This window comes from Peromyscus maniculatus, chromosome 7 (genome assembly GCF_049852395.1).
Source record: "Peromyscus maniculatus bairdii isolate BWxNUB_F1_BW_parent chromosome 7, HU_Pman_BW_mat_3.1, whole genome shotgun sequence".
Taxonomy (NCBI): domain Eukaryota; kingdom Metazoa; phylum Chordata; class Mammalia; order Rodentia; family Cricetidae; genus Peromyscus; species Peromyscus maniculatus.
Window position 1 is genome coordinate 29,152,952 of NC_134858.1, and position 20,255 is coordinate 29,173,206.

Genomic DNA, 20,255 nt, shown 5'->3' on the forward strand with positions numbered 1-20,255 from the left:
TGCCAGGCGGTGGCAGCTCACCCTTTATTCCCAGCTCTCAAGAGGCAGAGGAAGGCAGATCTCTGAGTTCGAGAGTGAGTCTGGTCTAGAGAGTGAGTTCCAAGACAGCCAGGACTACATAGTGAAACCCTGTCTCGGGGGGGGGGGGGGGGGGGGGGGGAGACTGGAGCTATGACACACGCCTGACCCATGCCATGGACTTCACTGCCAGGCATGCTGGCTGTGGTGGTGGCATGGGGGCTGATGACTCAGGCATGGGGCCTCTTCCATGGGGTTTCTTATTGCTGGACTTCCTGGTTTGTTCTTAAATTGATGATCTGATTTCTTCATCAGTCTATTCTATTGTAGCTTACTGTGTTTCCTTAAAGCAGTTATTTGCAACTGTGTTCTGGTAATTGATAACTCTCCGTTTCTTTGGAATGGCTTTTGTGTGAATGTTGTTCTATTCTTTGGGGCTCTCATGTTTCTTTGTCATGTTAAGTTTTCTTTTGCTTTTCTACATTTGAAGAAGCAGTCACCCATTCTAGGCTTCATTGACTATCTTTGGGAGATGAATGCTTTCACCAAGCAGTCTAGCTTCCTCATAGTTATTCATTCATTATTCATTCATTAACAGTCTCTCTCTCTCATCTCTCCCTCTCCCCTCCTCTCCCCTCCCCTCCCCTCCCTTTCTGTGCATGTATAAGGTCATGGAACTCTTGGTGTTACTGAGGTACTTTCTGATTAAAAAAAAAATCATCAATTGTATTATAATTCCTCTAAATGTAACGAGTCCTTTCTTGCTGCTTTTCAAAATTTGCTTGCTGACAGTAGATTTCAGCCATGTCACTGACTATGATGTATGTGTGTGAGAGGTTCTCTGTATGTTTTGTTTTTGTTTTGAAATGGTGTCTTGTGTAGGACAAGCTGGCTTGAACTTAACATCTCTGGGTGCCAGGGTCACAAATGCTCACCACTATGCCAGGTTCTTTGGTGTTTCTTTCTTTAAAAGTTGATTTCAGTTGAGCTTTTTGGGTCTATAATGTAAAGTTCTTCATCAAATTTGGAAGATATTTCAGTTAGTATGTCTTCATTCCTTCCTCCTCCTCCTCCTCCTTTTTTTTTTTTTTTTTTAAATCTTTTTGGTTTTTTGAGACAGGGTTTCTCTGTGTAGTTTTGGTGCCTGTCCTGGATCTCACTCTGTAGACCAGACTGGCCAGGAACTCACAGAGATCCACCTGCCTCTGCCTCCCGAGTGCTGGGATTAAAGGCGTGCGCCACCACTGCCCAGCTCCCTCCTTCTTCTTTTGGAGCTCATGTTACATGTATGGGGGGAAATGTCATTTTTTCTCCTGAGTTGCTGGCTCTGTTATTTGTCTCCATTCTTTTTTACCCCACCCTCAAACTAGATTGTTTCTATTAATTTTTTCAAGTTATTTGATTCTTTGCTCCCTTCCTTCCATCCCATCCCACTCCCCTCCCCCACCTTCTCCTTTACCATTTCCCCCCACCTTTGAGACAGGTCCCACTTTATAGCCCAGGCTGGTTTTGAACTTACAATCCTCCTGCCTCAGCTTACCAAATTCTAGGATCACAGTTGTGCGTTACCATAACTCCCTGCTCTCATGAGTTCTTCACTTTGGTCATTGTACTTTTCAGTGGCAGAATTTCCACTCTTTTTGGAATTTGCATTTCTCCAGGCATCCTATTTGTTGAGTCATTTTCTTTTAACCCCTCAAACAGTTTCAATTCTCTGAACATATTAAAAATAATTGCATTCAAGTCTTTGTCTATTAAATATGGCCCTTTAGAATTTGTTCCAATTTCCTTCATCTTTGATCTTTGGAGTAGTTCATAATTTACTGTTTCTATGTCTTGTCCATTTTAATTGTAGCAACTCTAGACAGTGACTTGCCTGGATTATGGATTCTGTCTCCTGCATGAGGTACAGACTCTGTCTTCATTTAGCTATAATTCTTCTTCTTTAATTTATTAGCTTGATTTCATCAAGGTTATACCTTATTTTCCTTTTTTTTAAAAAAAAGATTTATTTATTCATGTATTTTATGTATATGAGTGTGCATGAATGCCTGCATGACAGAAGAGGGCATCAGATCCCATTACAGATGGTTGTGAGCCACCCTGTGGTTGCTGGGAATTGAATTTAGGACCTATGGAAGAGCAGCCAGTGCTCTTAACCACTGAGCCTTCTCTCCAGCTCCATAATGAGGATTCATGAATCTTCTTTTGTTTGTTTGTTTGTTTGTTTGTTTGTTTTTTGAGACAGGGCTTCTCTGTGTAGCCCTGGCCATCCTGGAACTCTCTCTATAAACCAAGCTGGCCTGCAACTCAGAGATTTGCCCGCCTCTGCCTCCCAAGTCCTGGGATTAAAGGCGGGTGCCACTACCACCACCCAGCTCATCTCTATTTTCATAACAAATTATTTAGTCAGCCAATTATTTGGGTAGAGATTTGCTTCAGTACTTTAGTTCTGCATGGCATCCAGTCTATGTCAACCCATCTGTATATGGGTTGGCAATGGCCTGCTTTCCTGTTTTTCTAGACCGTCACTTGTTTCTGAAATTTCTCAGGTCACTTCAACATGTTCATGGGGGATATGTGGAGAGATTTTCTCAATCCTTCTATATAACTTCATTGCAAAACTCTCCTTGCTAAATTCCTCATTAGTCCGGTGCCCACCATGAGTGGGACTGCAATGAGGGGCTAGCATTCCTGAGTATTCATTACATGTTCTCATGCTCAATAAAGCCAAGAGTTTTTCAGCCCCTCAGCCATCACTTGGAATTTAGTCTTTGTGTGCCAGCATTTTCAGAGTCAGCTGATCTTACTTAAAAGTTATCGACTGAGCAAGTGATAAGCATCTATGGGCATACATTTCTTACCTGAAGATAGACGCTTCCCAAGAATAAATGCTTCTCTCAGTTTGCTGCTAATAATTGGTTAGTTCCCGATTCTATGAAGTGGTTGGTGTTGACAGATCTGTCTCGTTTTATACATTATCTTTTTTCCTTCTGTTTTGCAGAAATTATCTACCATATCTTTATTCTGATACAACTGCAATGCCTCCTTTCATTCTTTTGCTTAATGGTTAACTCAGATTCTTGTTAAGATCAAGCCTGTGATACTCCATTTTATTGGCTTTAATGGTGTAGAAAAACCAGCTTTGCAAATGCATGCTGGAGCTTTGTAGATGAACTGGCTTCTCCTTCTCCCTGGCCTTCCTCATTTTTTCCTGAATAGGTCATGTAAACTCTGGGTCCTTATCTGCCTCTGTGTGCTTGATGCCAGTTTGCCCAGCACTGCCCTTACCTTTAAATTGGTCTAAAGTTCACACTGGTGCCAGGCAGGCCTACATGGCAGGCTGCAAACCTTCACCTGATTGTGGATAGAGATCGAGGAGGAAGATTTCTTCCATTCACAGGTTAGTGGGTTGCCTCACTGCAGGAGCTACACTGTGAAACAGATGGCAGAGTTGATAGAACGGGCCAACTCTAGTAAAGAAGAAACCAGGCCATGACTATCTTAACTAGGAAGAAACAGACTTCTAACAATTTGGGTAACTAAGTAGGCCTGCCTGAGTGGTCTTCTCTCCAACTGAGGTATCCCTCCACTGCCCTGTCACCCTTCAAATGAGGGGAAATGGCTGCCTCATTAAAAAAAAAAAAATGAAGCCTTTGACTAGTAAGTTTTGTTTTTTTTCTCAATATCATATGTATACTGTGTATTTTTTAAAAATAAGTACCAAATAAAAAAGTAAGCACTTTAGTGATGTGCTTGGTGATATATACACAGGAAGAGTGGCCGTTGTACAACAGAACTTTCCACCACAACGGAAGATCCATAGCAGAGAAACAAACACAAGACAATGCTTTCACCACGGGACATCCCCAACTTTCTCACTTCAGCGTGTGCTCTGGCCTTTTACAGTCATGTGCACTGTATGGCAGGGGCAGGAAGGGATGAGCATTTTCAAGGACGGCAGCGGTGAGAACGTGCTCGATGGTGTAGTTAGCGGTTTCTTTGTTGCGGTATCTAGGGAGAACGTTGGAAGAACAGCAGGGCTGGAGTGGTGGGGTGGGTCTGATTTTCCTGTACTCCTCTTTACTCTCTCCCCAATCTATAGTCCTGAACTCCGTGGGTGAAAAGGTAGAAGACACGAGAGGAAAAGGATTCTCTGGTGGGTTTTGGTTTTGCTTTGGTCCAGTATTTCCTCACTGTGTCCCAATTTCTCCCCTTTGGAATGGTAATGCCTATTCTGTGCCTTTTGTTTGTTTGTTTGTTTTTGTTTTTCAAGACAGGGTTTCCCTGTGTAGCTTTGTGCCTTTCCTGGAACTCACTTGGTAGCCCAGGCTGGCCTCAAACTCACAGAGATCCACCTGCCTCTGCCTCCCAAGTGCTGGGATTAAAGGCATGCGCCACCACCGCCCAGCTATTCTGTGCCATTGTATGTTGTGAAACACATACAATGTACTTTTCGATTTTACATGGAATCACAGTTAAGAGACTGCCTTGAGTCTCAGAAGAGACTTTGGACTTTTAATAATGCTGGGACTGTGAAAGACTGTGGGAACTTTCGAAGTTGAACTAAATGCATTTTGCATTATGATATGGCCATAAGACTGTGGGGGCCAGGGAGTGCAGTGTGGGGGTTTGCATGAGAAATGCCCTCCGTACGCTCTGATATTTGGGCACGTGGTCTCCGGTTGTCCCCAGTTGGCAGTGCCCCTCGGGGGAGGGTCAGGAGGTGCAGCCGTGGTATGGGAAGCACGTCACTGGAGGCAGGCTGTGAGAGTTCATAGCATCACCCACTTACCTCTAGTTTGCTTTCTGTGTCACGTTTACGGCTGAAGTTCTGACCTCCCAGCTCCCTGCTTTGGCTGCTCCCCCTCCCGCCTCTCCCACCATTATGATCTCTCTCTCTCCCTCTGCAACCATAAGCCTGAGGAAACTCTTGCCCTATAAATTGCTTTTGGTCATGGTATTTTATCACAGCAACAGAAAAGTAACTAATACACTTATGAATAATTCTATCCCCACTAACCACCCCGGGCTAGGGATGAAATTCAGGGCAAGCCCTCTACCACAGAGCTACATCCCCAATCCTAATAATTCCTTTTTATTGTTTACTATATGAAACTAAACTGGTTGTATAGTCTGTTAGGCCTGCCATAACAAAGCACTGCAGTGGGGGTGGGGTGGGGATGTTGGACAGTAGAAATTTGTTTTCTTACAGTTCTGAAGATTAAAACCCCAAACAAAAGTTGTGATTTTTGTCTGGGTCATCTTTGCTTAGCTTATAGATGCATGTCTTTCTCCTGCCTCCATCACATAGACTTCCCTTGGTATGTGCATGGGTTCAAACACTCCTCTTATAAGAACTCTAGCTGTATTAGATGAGAGGTCACCCAATGACTTCATATCTAACAGAATTGCTTCTCCTCCCACCCCCTTGGTTTTTCAAGACAGGGTTTCTCTGTGTAGTTTTGGTGCCTGTCCTGGATCTTGCTCTATAGACCAGGCTGGCCTCGAACTCACAGAGATCTACCCTGGCTCTACCTCCTGAGTGCCGGGATTAAAGGCGTGCACCACTGCTGCCTGGCCAGAATTGCTTCCTAAAGGCCCTACTACCAAATCTCACATTCTAAGGTACTAGGAATCAGGACTTTCGCACAAGAGTTTGAAGGATGTAATTTATCTTATCACATCCTGCCTAATTCTCCCTTCAGATTCACATCTTCTCACATGCAAAGTGTGTTCACATTGTCCCAACAGTGTTGAAGTCTTAGCCCATTCCAGCATTGTGGTGGTTTAAATGAGAATAGCCCCATTGGCTCAAAGATTTGAGGGCTTGGTCACCATCGAGTGGCACTATTCAAAAAAATTCGGAGGTATGGCTATGCCGGAGGAAGTGTGTCACTGGGGGTGGGCTTTGAGGTTTTGAAAAGCCCATTCCATACCCAGAGTCTCTCTCTTCCTGTTGCTTGCAGATCGTGATATAGAATACCAAGATCCTTCTTCAGCACCATGTCTGCCTGTGTGCTACCATGCTTCCCACCATGATGATAATGAACTAAACCTCTAAACTGTAAGCCAGCCCCAGTTAGATGCTTTCTTTCATAAGACTTGCCCTGGTCATGGTGTCTCTTCACCACAACAGAACACTGACTAAGGCAAGCCTCAACTCCCACACCCCAGGTAATCTCCTCAGTTGGCTGTGGGCAAGACTTAGAACTCTGCTCTGCCTGTGGTGCTTTAAAACAAGGAGTTATCTATTTCCTAAATAGGCTTGGGATGGACAGCACCATCACAACAGAAGGGACCATAAGGAAGAAAGGTGTGGGGCACAAGCAAGTCTGAAAACCAGCAGGACAAACGCCATTAGATGCTAAGGCTTCTGGGTAATCCTTTGTGGCTTGACAGTGCTCTGCTCCTTGGTCACTAGCTGGAGGACCTTGGCCTTCTGAAACTGAGATGGCCTCATCTTCTAAAATGCTAGAAGTAGCTTTGCCCGTGAGAAAACCTAGAACTTCCGGTAACATGTAGGCCTCAAGCAAAGAGGACTGTGAATAGGGTGGAAAACAAAACTAGACCCCTGCCAGACGGTCTAAGGCAGCCTAACTGCAGTCACACATTAGGCATTCTCTCCCCTATCTAGTGTCTGTCCGATCTATGTCGTGTAGCCAAAGGTGTGTATGTCCCATAGGACAGACCATGTATTAGCCTAGCCCGCTTCATCGCAGTGCAGGACTTCTCATCCCTTTTAAGAGTAACGCACTGGCTGGTTTTATATCAACTTGACACAGGCCAGAGTCATCAGAGAGGAAGGAACCTCAGTTGAGGAAAGGCTTCCATGAAATCCAGCTGAAAGGCATTTTCTCAATTAGTGATCACTCTTGCTCTGTGAGAACTAACTTCCTTCTGTCCTTCTCCTCTCCTCTTCTGCTCCTGGCCTGGTACTTGCTGTCTGCTGCCATGCTTGATGCCAAAGCCACTGTGCTTTTTACCACAGGAGGTATGACTGACAGAAGGTAGAACGGACAGCCTTCCGGCCTGCAGTTTCCTCCTGGGTCCTCCCACCATCACCACCACCAGCAGCTTATCTCACAGCCAATTTGTGGGCGATTTCACTTTGTCCACCCCAGCTCACCCCTGGAATGCATTCTAAATAAAATTGAAGTTGACCAGCAAACCTCTGGTCCAAAGGACAAATGCCTCAGCGTGGTGCCTATTAGCATCCCGAAGTGCATGCTGGTGTCCAGACTCAGGACCTGTGCTTCCTCTCAGCTCTTCTCACCGCCCCCCCCCCCCCCCCACCTTAAGCTTCTCCAGCTCATGGGCTTCCCTTCCGCCAGCTTCTCATTCCTATGTAACCCTGCCATTTCAGCCACACGCTGTCTTTGTTCTCGTGGTCCTCTTGGTCCCCTCTCTTGACCTGCCCCATCCCATGGTCCCCTCTCTTGACCTGCCCCCTCCCATGGTCCCCTCTCTTGACCTGCCCCCTCCCATGGTCCCCTCTCTTGACCTGCCCCCTCCCATGGTCCTCTCTCTTGACCTCCCCCCTCTGATGGCTCCCTCTCTTGACCTACCCCCTCCCATGGTCCCCTCTCTTGACCTGCCCCCTCCCATGGTCCCCTCTCTTGACCTGCCCCCTCCCATGGTCCCCTCTCTTGACCTACCCCCTCCCATGGTCCTCTCTCTTGACCTGCCCCCCCTCATGGTCCCCTCTCTTGACCTGCTCCCTCCCATGGTCCCCTCTCTTGACCTGCCCCCTCTGATGGCTCCCTCTCTTGACCTACCCCCTCCCATGGTCCCCTCTCTTGACCTGCCCCACCTCATGGCCCCCTCTCTTGACCTGCCCCCTCCCACGGTCCCCTCTCTTGACCTACCCCATCCCATGGTCTCCTCTCTTGACCTGCCCCCCTCATGGCCCCCTCTCTTGACCTGCCCCCTCCCATGGTCCCCTCTCTTGACCTCCCCCCTCCCATGGTCCCCTCTCTTGACCTGCCCCCTCCCATGGTCCCCTCTCTTGACCTGCCCCCTCCCATGGTCCCCTCTCTTGACCTGCTCCCTCCCATGGTCCCCTCTCTTGACCTGCTCCCTCCCATGGTCCCCTCTCTTGACCTGCCCCCTCCCATGGTCCCCTCTCTTGATCTGCTCCCTCCCATGGTCCCCTCTCTTGACCTGCCCCCCCTCATGGTCCCCTCTCTTGACCTTCCCCCTCCCACGGTTCCCTCTCTTGACCTGCTCCCTCCCACGGTCCCCTCCCTTGACCTTCCCCCTCCCATGGCCCCCTCTCTTGACCTGCCCCATCCCATGGTCCCCTCTCTTGACCTGCCCCCTCTGATGGCTCCCTCTCTTGACCTACCCCCTCCCATGGTCCCCTCTGTTGACCTGCCCCCTCCCATGGTCCCCTCTGTTGACCTGCCCCCTCTCTTGGTCCCCTCTGTTGACCTGCCCCCTCCCATGGTCCCCTCTCTTGACCTGCCCCCTCCCATGGTCCTCTCTCTTGACCTGCCCCCTCTCATGGTCCCCTCTCTAGATCTGTCCCCTCTCTTGGTCCCCTCTCTAGATCTGCCCCCTCTCTTGGTCCCCTCTCTAGATCTGTCCCCTCTCTTGGTCCCCTCTCTAGATCTGTCCCCTCTCTTGGTCCCCTCTCTTGACCTGCCCCCTCTCTTGGTCCTCTCTCTTGACCTGCCCCCTCTCTTGGTCCCCTCTCTAGATCTGTCCCCTCTCTTGGTCCCCTCTCTAGATCTGTCCCCTCTCTTGGTCCCCTCTCTAGATCTGCCCCCTCTCTTGGTCCCCTCTCTAGATCTGTCCCCTCTCTTGGTCCCCTCTCTAGATCTGTCCCCTCTCTTGGTCCCCTCTCTTGACCTGCCCCCTCCCATGGTCCCCTCTCTTGACCTGCCCCTTCCCATGGTCCCCTCTCTTGACCTGCCCCCTCTCTTGGTCCCCTCTCTTGACCTCCCCCCTCCCATGGTCCCCTCTCTTGACCTGCCCCCTCTCTTGGTCCCCTCTCTTGACCTGCCCCCTCTCTTGGTCCCCTCTCTTGACCTGCCCCCTCTCTTGGTCCTCTTCTCTTGCTCCCCACCCCCCTCCTCTCATGGACCAAATCTACTATGTTTTCTCCCTGCTGTGGGTGGACCCTTGCAGATGCCCCTGGCTGCTCTCTCCCTCCTGTCTTCTCTATGGCTGACAGAAATACCTCAGCCACCTCTTTCTCCTTTTCTCTTCTCTCAGGGCGAAGCTCTCTCCAAATGCTTATGGACTTCCTAAAAATTCTTCTTTCACACTTACTGAAGAATCTCATACAGAGAATTCAACAATGAGAAGTTCTCCCTTCTCTTAAATATAATTGTTAATATTCTGATCCCGCCCCTTGGCACCACCCTGTGTCCTGACGTAAAAGTCTTTTAAGGGAAACTCCGCCCCTTTTCTCCCTCCACTCCCACAAGGTATGCACCCCTGACCCCCTCCTCCCGTCCTCTCTCTCTCTCTGTCTCCCTCTCTCTGTCTCTTCATCTATTATAATAAACTCTCCATGTGGATGCAGCTTCTGGATTGTGAATGTCCACCCGCTGCCCCACGGGCATGCCCACATGGAGAGGGTCGCCACCATGCCCACCGCTGCATCTGCCCAGCACATTTTCCTACACACGCGGGATTCCCCCCCCCCCCGTGCCGTGTAATAATTTATAACATTGGTGCTAGTGACTCGGCAGGGGTCCTCCTGGTGCATTTCTCCTGCCTGCTGGCTGAGACACACTAGGAGCCCAGGGACCTTCAACACTCACTTCATCCAACACCTGTATAAGTCGGTAAGCCCTGTCCCACTTCAGTAAACCTCCCTTTTGGCCATTTCCCCACAACTGAGGATTTGCTGTCTCTCGTGGTGCTGGTACCACTTGTCTTTCGGGCTCTAAGCCCCTCGGGCCTATGCCCTCCACAGCCATTGTGATGACGTTCTCCCTGACTCTCTGGAACACTGGAGGTCAGTTCCGTTTTGCTCACTGTCTTTTGGGCTCACAACCCCTCGGCCCCTGCCCCGATGCGATGGTATATGGAGGCGACTTGTGCCCTCTGAATTCCATGGCCCACAGCCTCTGTGATGATGGTCCTTTGGCTGTCTTGCACTGTTATACCTCATTGTGGGAAAATGCACCTACCCATTCCCAGCCCCCTCCGGGTCGCCCACCCCTCCATGGTCCCCCACCTGTCGCCAGGCTCCTTTATTGGCATGTACACCCCTTGCCTCTACTTCCCTTCCTTGTCTGTAATTCTACCACTCAAATCTTTTCTCTCTGTCAGCTGACTTTGTTGCCAGGACCTCCTGTCCACCTGAGGGACTTTGGCGTGGGCTCCTTCTCCCGCCCCACTGGCCGTTCCTACTGAAGCTTGAGAGATGGCCCATTAACTTGTTTCTCACTAACTTTCAAATGCTTCCTTTTGTCTGTTTCTTCCCTGTTCGGTTTGTCTTAACAACAACAACAACAACAACAACAACAACAACAACAATAACAACAACAAAACAAAACAAAAAAACATTTGAACACATGGTCAGGTGCCATGTTTAATAGAGGTGATCACGTGATCAGGAGCCGCCATCTTAAACAGGGCAACCACATGGTCTAGCCACCATCTTGGCTAAGGTCAAAACTGGCAGGTCCTATGACCTCACTGCCATCTTTACTAGGGGCAGCATGGGTGGGGCAGAAGCTCAGTCATGGCCTGGCGTTAGTTCCTCCACAGCCCCTTGGGTGGGCGGGGACAGCACGCTCCTATGTTGGAATAGGGTAGCAGCACTAATGCTTAAGATTTTAAATTTCGGATTTTAACATTAATACAATTCTGATACTATTTGGGTCACAAGCTCAGGATTTAAAACCTATAGGTATGAATCTACTTCTGCTTTTCAGATGTTCCATCCCTGCCCCAGTTCAGGAGTTTTTCTCACATGTCTATTCCTGAGGATGGCATTTTTTTTTTCTCTCCTGGTCTCCAGTTACCCAAACTACAGGCCTGAAGGCCCCAAATAAATTTATAAATTTAGCCGGGCGGTGGTAGCACACGCCTTTAATCCCAGCACTCGTGAGGCAGAGGCAGGCGGATCTCTGTGAGTTCGAGGCAAGCCTGGGCTACAGAGTGAGTTCCAGGAAAGGTGCAGAGCTACACAGAGAAACCCTGTCTCGAAAAACCAAAAAAAAAAAAAAAAAAAAATAAATAAAATAAAAATCAGAGATTCTTGTCTATGTGATGTGGACCACAGCCAAACGTAATTATCCCCTGCCTCTACAGCCAGGTCAGACAACCACATGCTTCTGACAAATACCCCATTGCCTGGGTCCTGAACACCTGCACCCTGGTTCAGCTTGAAGCAGCTATGGAGACCAGGTCATTCTGTGCTCCCTGTTCCCAGGACAGGCTGGAGGGCTAAGTTAGGAAAGAAAACCCCCTGGCATAGAGAACTGATTGGCCATCTAATGCCCTTTGATATTTATTAATTAAAATGGTTCTGCAATAAGATAAGACACTTGACCTTCTTTATGCAGAACCAGGGAGATATTGTATGACTTAAGAAATAATTATTTCTATATAAGTCATTCAGGATTATAATCTGGCTGTACTTGAAGGTTAGCCCCCCCCCCATCATTGCTAACTTCATTAAGCTGTAACTAACCAGGAAACCTGTATATTCAGATTTAAGTAATATATATGCTCTCAAAGTTATACATACATCTAACAGATTTTGTTCTCTCAGTCCTCAAACACCTATAGAGATTTGAAAATATGGCATTTAATATAAAAGGTTTTTATGATAAAGAGACATGTCAGCTCCTGACAGCAGCATCCTGTATCACCTCCTAAGAAGATAGATGGCCACAGGATCTTCACCTGGAAGTTGTGGCAAGGCCAGCCACACAGCAAACTGCTGAGGTCCTGTCCAGACTGTGAATTACTGGATCAGTGGGGATTGATCCCCCCACCAAGACAGGTGGGTCAATCTCCCCAAATTTCTACTCCACAGAAAAATCTGTCAGATCTTCTGAGCTTATCAGCTGAACAAATGCTGCCTTTGGGGATTCTGCCCCCCACCCCCCAATGACCATGGAGAGACTTGGGATTGCTGCCTGGGTAGCTGGAAAACTGTCTCACTTCTTAAATTTATCCTTCTCAGATTTGACAATGTTTGATGAGTAGGGTTTGACAGTCCTAATCCCAAGATTACTGACAGTTCATTAATAAGTTTCCTATTAAAATTACAGACAGCTATGCCTCATTCACAGACTTCATGGTACAGGATAGACTGGTTTCAGATATAACTCCAGACATTCAAAATGATAAATGCAGCTTTGATAAACTGATACAACATTGACTACAGACCGTTCTTAAGAGTCCTTAATTTCTATGGATTTTCAACCCTTTTGCTATGATATAAATCTACTCCAGCTGTCTCACAGATACCTACAGGTCCCTGGGGAAAGTTCTTCTACTGCATCAAAAAATCGACTCTGATAAAAATTAATAGTCTCCAGAGCCCATTTTGACCTCATCCATTTTTGAGAATATTTTGCAGCTTCCCTCCTCCTGCCTGGGCCAAGGGGCTCTCCAGATATGTCAGCCCCTGCACCAGCTGGCACCAGCTCTGAGGATGCCAACCCCCAACTGAGGACACCAATTGGGATGGATGCACCGCCACCTCCAGAGAAATGGCAGATGAGATGGCTCCTTCCATCCTTCATTTCACTGCCACAACCTCAAGGAACGGACACCTGAGATCTCCGTGCCAGAGATTTCCACCATGGCAGCTAACAATGCTTCTTCACTTGCACCTCCCACCATGCGTGACTCCTGGCTCCCCACCCCCCAACACTTTTCCAGCCTGCAGTAGCCTCAAGAATTCAGCGCCCTTGTTCCCCTACTTGATCTCATAACTCACCTCTTTTTATAATAATCAAAACAGAGAAATGTTAATATTCTGATCCCGCCCCTTGGCACCACCCTGTGTCCTGATGTAAAAGTCTCCTTTTAAGGAAAAATTCTGCCCCTTTTCTCTCTCTCCTCTTCCTTCACTCCCACAAGGTGTGCAGACTCTCTCTCTCTCTCTCTCTCTCTCTCTCTCTCTCTCTCTCTCTCTCTCTCTCTCCCCCTTCCTCTCTCTATCTCCCTCTTTCTGTCTCTGTCTCTTCTATTATAATAAACTGTCCATCCATGTGGATGCAGCCTCTGAGTTGTGAATGTCCACCTGCTGCCCTCATCAGAGAAGTTTCTCCTTGCAGTGGATGGCAATCAGTGAAGAGCTCCTCAACTGGTAAACGTGCAGAGAAAAAGACACTGTGCCATGCTCAGCCTTCAATGGGATGTACATATCACACCCCTTTACCCAAGGCCCAGGGATCTTCTCAGAAGAGTGGGTGGAAAGATTGTAAAAGACAGAGGTGCTGGATACTATCAAGGAAGACATTTTCCAGGCCCAATAGGACGGTTGTGCCCACGACTAACAGTGGCTATGACAGTGTGATTATGACCTGCTCACGTTCAGACAAAACCCCACCATTAGCCCGAGTAGCTATGGGCCTTTGTTATCTGCTGTGGGAGGGAGAGTTAGTTTTCTCTAGTGACGTAGGTTGATGCTCTTATCCCTAATCAAGACATTATCACCAATTAATAACCCACTTGCAAAGGAAAAATTAGTTTTCTCCTGTGGAAAATGAGTATTTTATATTAATCACACTTCACGGTAGACCCCATGCTTAGCAGTAGATGGCCAACACAAAATGAACTCTGCTGTTTTTGTAGACTTCATGTCTCAGATGGCTTTGTTTGAGTTTTTGTTTGTTTGTTTGTTTTACTTGTCTTTTGTTTGTATATTATGGTTTCCATTTTTTGTTTTGTTTTTTGAGACAGGGTTTCTCTGTGTAGTTTTGGTGCCTGTCCTGGATCTCACTCTGTAGACCAGGCTGGCCTCGAACTCACAGAGATCCACCTAGCTCTGCCTCCCAAATACTGGGATTAAAGGTGTGCATCACTGCCGTCCTGCCCAATATTGTGTTTATATGTTTTTTTTGTGTGTGTGTTTCTCCTTTAAAAAAAATTCTGTTTATTTTTGTTGTTGTTGCTGACTTTGTTTTCTAGGAGAGAAAAAGAAAACGCATAGAGTTGGGTGGGTGGGGAAGATCTGGGAGGAGTTGGAAAAGGGAAATTATAATTAGAATATATTGTTTGATAATTTTGTTCAATTAAAAAAACACCTAAAAATACAGTACCCTAATATAAAACTGATGCATAAATAACATTTTTGGTTGATTAAATAAATAAAAACAAAACCCATTTCCTTCAGCTACTATTTTTAGTTCTTCTAAAAAATATATTTATTCTTTCACAATTTCATATATACCACTATTATTCCTTACACCACACTGAGTTCTTAATTAACTTTAGATATAATACATCTATTATATGTCACATGTAAATATTATGTCAGATACAGAACACAAAAGAGAAAAACCAGATCTAGACTGTGATGGTCAATAGGTTTGTTATTATCCAGGAAGTTTTTCCTTAATTGCTTTGCCAACTACTTCTACCTTCTGAGACTGCTTTCTTGTCTCCTCCTTAGGAGGCAAACCTTAGGAAGAAGCCTTCCTCACACTAGAGGGCATGGAATAGCATTTGGCCTCTGCATGCATAAAATGTGACATTTGGTTAATGGCAGCTATAAACTAAAGTTCCCAGAAAAACTCTGTGTCTGTGTTAAGCATTTGACACAGACTAGAATCTCAGTAATTGTGGAGAGCCAGAGCATTGCAGACCAAAGTATCTTGGGATTCCTTAGCCTCTTTTCAGTTTGTTTTATTTTTTGAGATAGGGTCTTGCTGTGGAGCCTTGGCTGGCCTGGAACTCACAGAGATTCACCTGCCTCTGCCCTCGAAGTGCTGGGATAAAAGGTGTGCGCCACCATGCCTGGCTAGCCTAGCCTCTTAAATAGAGCCTCCCGCGCGACCCCCCCCCCCCCCCCCCCGTTTGTGACCTCCCGTGATGACAGCTCTTGTGCTGGAAGAGTCAAGCAGCTTGCCTCAGACAGTGCACTTCTGTAAACCAGCAAAAAGTCTGAAATTCCTTTTCAGAAGATACCCCAGCCAACCAGATAAATGATGATTGATTGGGATGCTCTGAGATGCCCGTTCTGAGTCATAGTCTTTGAGGTTATTCCTTCTTATTCTAGACCTATACTTGAGAGTTTCCTTACTTCTCAGGGATAGAACCATTTTTTTTTTGTATGCCAGCAGGATTCACCTCTATTCATCATGAATATCTTAAAAAAAATCTTCCTTTGCCATTTTTATTCCTCCCACGTTACAATTATTCAAACAACCCAACACTTATTACCCACTCAAGGCTGGGACTGTACACAACTGACATCAAGTTCAAAGTAGACTTGGAGAGACACCTACTCACAAGGAAGCACGCAAGACCAGTAGTTCTCGTCCTTTGCTAAAGCCAAAAACCAAAACCAAACAAACGAAAAGATTGAGACAGTACCTAAAAATGTGCTCCATTCACAAACTGAGCACGGATTTATTACGAAATGTATTGGCTGTCGCCTGTAGGGAGAGAACTGGTCTGCTAATCCCTGCCAATTAACTGTACTGACATGAATTCTAAAGCTACTTTATCAATCAACTGGAATTAACTTCAAAGAAAACAATGACAACCCTAATAAAAACCGTCTCTACAACATGAAGTTGGGTGGATAGGGAGGTAAGGGAGGATCTGGGAGGAGCTGGGGGAGAGGAAAGAATATGATCAAAATATATTATGAAATCCTCAAATAAGTAAAATTATTTTTTTGATTCTTTACGCTGTTTTCCTGCATAACCTTCTCTAACGTATCTTATGAATGGTTTCCCTACCCAAAGCATTCTTTTGATGTTGATACAACAAAAAAAGATTGCCCCAGCACTCCTTCCTCTCAGGGTGTTTTTTTCCTTGACTTCTTGACTTACCTCTAGCACACCTGCAATACACTTGAGAGTTTTCCAAAATTCAAAAAGTCCAACTCCAAATGGTAACCCTTTAATTTTGTTGGTTTGTTTGTTTTCATGGTGTTAGGGAGCCTGAGATTCTGAGCTGCCAGGAAATCATGCCACCACTCAGCTCTATCCTCAGTCCTACCTTAGCATTAGTCAGGATTTTCCCAAGTGGCCTCCCCATTTCACGATCCCCCCGGTAATGTCCGGGGTTCCCAGCACTGCTACATGCTTGCCAGTACTTACGTTGTCTTTTTCATTTTTTCCATCCTAGAAGGTTTTATGAAGTTGTGTCTCACTTTTGCTTTGTCTCCCAAACGGCTGCTAATGTTGAGAATCTGTATGCTTTTATGTGCTTTTCATGTACGTCTTATGTGGAGAGAAGTCTTTCAGTTGTGTTGTCCATTTGTAACTAGATTGCCATTTTATTATTGAATTTTAATGTACTTTGGATACTTACAAGTCAGAGAAATGACTTGCTAAATATTTTCTTATGTAAGTTATGTTTTCACTTTCTTAATGGTATTCTTGAAATACAGAATTTTTTTTTGAGACAGGGTCCCACTGAGTAGCCTTGGCTGACCTGAAACTCACTATGTAGACAAGACTGGCCTTGAACTCACAGAGATATGCCTGCTTCTGCCTCCTGAGTGCTGGGATTAAGGACTTGAGCTACCATGCATGGCAGGTTTTATATATATATTCTAATTTATCTTTTGTGGAAGGTTCCTTTACATTGTGTGAATATATGTCACTGCGATTGTTTGGACAGGTAGAGGTTAGGTGGGACTTGCGGACAAAAAGAGAGTGTGTAAGAGAAGAAAGGAGCAGTCTCAGAATCTCAAGGAGACTGGGAGAGAAGGAGATGATGAACTTGCTGTACTGAGAAAAGGTACCAAACCACGTGGCAGAGAGTAGATAAGAGATATGGGTTAATTTAAGATGTAAGAGTTAGCTAGTAACAAGTTTGAGCTATTGGCCAAGCATTTATAATTAATAATAAGTCTCAGTGTAGTTATTTGGGAACTGGCTGGCAGGACAGAAAAGTCTGCCTACAATCTTTTTATTTTTTATTCTTTGGCTTTACTTTTGATGTCATATCCAAAGAACCACCATTTTACCAAAGTCATTAAAAATTCACTCCTGGGCTTCCTTCCAAGAGTTTTATATTTTTAGCACCTATATCATGTGGCTGATTCATTCTGAATTAATGTTTGTATGTGTTATAAACTAAGGTTCCAGTTCCATTCTTTCATGTCAATGTCAAGTGTCCCAGCCATCTGTTGAAAAGACGATTCTATTCCTTCAACGAATGTCTTGGTGCCTTGTTTACTCTTCTATTTTTTTTAACCAACCTCCCTCTCTCCCTCCCTTCTTCCTTCTCTCTTTCTCTCTCTCTCTCTCTCTCTCTCTCTCTCTCTCTCTCTCTCTCTCTCTCTCTCTCTCTGTGTAAGACAGAGGACAACCTTGTGTTTCAGTTTTTCCTTCAACCTTGTTTGAGATAGCGTTTCTTGTTACCTTCTCTGCAGGCCAGGCTAGCCGGCTCTCTAGATTCTGGGGATTCCTGTCTTCACCTCCTATGTCGCTATCATGTCTGAATTCCTGTGTGTTTTAGAGATCTGAACTCAGGCCCTCACTCATGCCTGCCTGTTAAACACTGAGCTGTTTCTCCAGCCCCAGCTTTCTGCGCTTGAAAGCAGATTCTGTGACTCTTCAAGGGAGGACCTTGCTTTTAACCTGTTCAAGCTGTGGTGTTGATGTGTGATTAGTTAAGCCAGCATGACACATGTGCTAAAACCCTTCCTAGAGTCTAGAGAGAGTGAAAATAAAGAGAGGATTCCTGTCACTCATGGGAAGGGACATGAAGAAAGTAGCCAGGAAATGTCTCAAAAGCTTCCTTGAAAAACAAGCAAGCCTTAGTCAGTGAATGTGGGTGGGATTCCAGGAAACACTCGCCACTTGCAAAGCCCAACAGATGTTAGCAGCTGATTACTGATATGGCAAATCAGTGCAGGAATACTGCTACCTATTTTCATCATCCTTGCTCTCTCACCTCATTTAGCAAGAAAGATCATGAGTCATCATCTTCCATGGCCACCTGGTATTCAACTTTGAAATTTGGAACTTGATAAAAGAGTATACTGAAAGGTCAAATCAAACAGAACATATATTTCTAGGTTTATTTTTATTTATGTAAATGTGCAAGTGTGTGAGTGTGTGGCCTGAGGAAGCCTGGAGATGGTGTCATCCCCCTTGGAGCTGTGGTTCCAGGTGGTTGTGAGCCACTGTGTGGGGATGGGAACCAAATCGGGGGTCTTCAAGAGCATCAAGCACTTCTAACCGCTGAGCCAGCTTTTCAGCCCCAGAATGCTGGTGTATTAAACTAACTAACCAATTCATTTTTACTCTGAGTCTATCCTTTTCGACAGGAACTCAATATTTTCTGTTCAGGTTCAATCTGGAACACACCCAGTCCTGCTGTTTGTTACTTTGCCCTCTGGGAGCTGCTTAGTAACAGACTGCTGGTGTGGTGTGGATAATTGCTCGCTCGTTGCATGATTTTCCTGTATGATCGTGGTTGTAAAGTCCACGAAGGCCCGTCCCTGCTCTCAGCACTGTGACCAGACTAGAGAGGAGGCTCAGTGCCTGCCTAGTTTGATCGTTTGATCTTGGTTTCTTGGTAGGCCTCTCTCTCTCTCTCTCTCTCTCTCTCCCCCCCCCCCCCAAGGAAAATATAACATTGAATTTAGAAAGGGGTGTAATAATAATGAAAAGATCTCTGTAAAGTCATCAAATAAAATTCCCAGGCTGTGAATACACACAGCCCTGAGGCCCTAAACCTCCCAGTTCATTTGGCCAGTATTGTCTGTATAGTGTTGTTGTGTTTGTCTTTTGTCTGTTTTGAGACAGGGTGTTATTATGTAATCGACCAGGTCTGGACCCCACCTAAGTGGTTTTGGACTCATTCCACTCTCCTGTTCCTGCCTCCTATGCTGGGCTGCAGGCACGTGCCAGTAGGCTTGGCAGATTACTTCTTTTGGCGTTATTTTTTTGAGTTTTCATTTGATTCTGTATATTAATCCCTTGTCAGATGAATAGCTGGAGAAGTTTTTCTCTTGTTCTGCAGGCTGCTCTGCTAATTTTTTTTCTTTTTCTCAATGGTCATTTGTTGTGTGCAAGCTTACTTCCATTTCCTGTTTCCCTTATACGAGTGTATAGCTACAGATCAAGTACCATTTCCATGGTGATGATTCCTATAACTTTGTTTCTAGCCTGATCTCATCAGATTCATAATCCGACACTCGGCTAATGTGACAGTTACATAAAAGCACATAGATGTGTTTAGACCTTTCAAGGTCACTATGTCCCAAACCAAATTCCCCATCTTTCCAATCCCAAACTTGAGGACTCCTGAAGCCAGGATCCTGGAAGTACTCCTGGACTTACCATCCCATCTTAGGATTCCCTATCGCCACATTTATCTCTTCTCAAAATGCTGCTTATTTTGTTTCCCTAAATATTCTAGCATTCGTTTTCCTTTCTATTTTGGCAACAATAATCTCATTTCATTCCTCAGGTTTTTTTTCCCTTGTCTTGACTACTTACAATGCCTCAAGTCCTGCTCCCCATCAAACTTCCTTCTCTCCAGTCACAATATGTAATAAACCTGACTATACGACAATCAAGTGTAAAGTACTTCATGAACTGCCTACCATGTGAGGTGGTCCGCGTCAGTTTTCACTGCATGCCTACAGGACATAGTCCTTCCCACTCATTGGCCTGTTCTCTCTACCATGAACCTTACTTTGCTTTCATTATTCCTACCACCTTGTATGCTCTTCCCATTTCTTTCCACCTGACTCACAGGAACTCAGTTTTTAGTACTCAGCGCTTGTCTCCTCTAGGAAGTCTGGAAGCCTCCAGGGCTAGCCAAATGTTCCACCTCTTATCATGTCTTTCCATTTAATCTTCCTCTGGCATGATGTACAATATCTCCAAAGGTCCTAATTTACTTATTATCCATTAATTATTAATACTTATTCCAGCATATGTGGGTAACAAATACTTTATCTAGTCATTTTTCATTTAACACATGTCCTATACCTACATCATTTTCCTCTTTCTTCCCTCTAATTCCTCCTATATCACCTCCACTCCCTCTGAAATTCATGGCCTCTTTCTCCTTAATAATTATACACACACACACACACACACACACACACACACACA

At 45.6% G+C, this 20,255-nt stretch overlaps 1 protein-coding gene and 2 long non-coding RNA genes across 6 annotated transcripts in view; 2 read left to right on the forward strand and 1 right to left on the reverse strand.

Moving 5' to 3' along the window:
• Tmem45b (transmembrane protein 45B) overlaps positions 1–20,255 on the reverse strand; it is a 43,506-nt gene that overhangs the window by 7,923 nt on the left and 15,328 nt on the right. The window contains exon 1 of one of the 3 annotated variants that reach the window (XM_076575934.1): positions 2,883–3,020. The exons of 1 other annotated variant lie outside the window; for it this stretch is intronic. The gene's annotated coding sequence lies outside the window, so the exon portion shown is untranslated. Of the gene's footprint in view, positions 1–953; positions 1,029–2,882; positions 3,021–20,255 lie in introns of those variants that run through there. One more of the 3 variants, XM_076575935.1, reaches the window with a different exon arrangement.
• On the forward strand, positions 1,125–7,189 carry LOC143274213 (uncharacterized). Of its 2 annotated transcripts, XR_013052665.1 has the most exons (3): positions 1,539–4,177; positions 5,988–6,085; positions 7,010–7,189. It is a non-coding gene; the product is annotated as an uncharacterized LOC143274213 (long non-coding RNA). The 2 variants fall into 2 exon arrangements; XR_013052664.1 differs by having other exon boundaries at positions 1,125–4,177; positions 5,988–7,189.
• On the forward strand, positions 9,670–13,213 carry LOC143274215 (uncharacterized). Its single transcript, XR_013052667.1, has 2 exons — positions 9,670–11,989; positions 12,261–13,213. It is a non-coding gene; the product is annotated as an uncharacterized LOC143274215 (long non-coding RNA).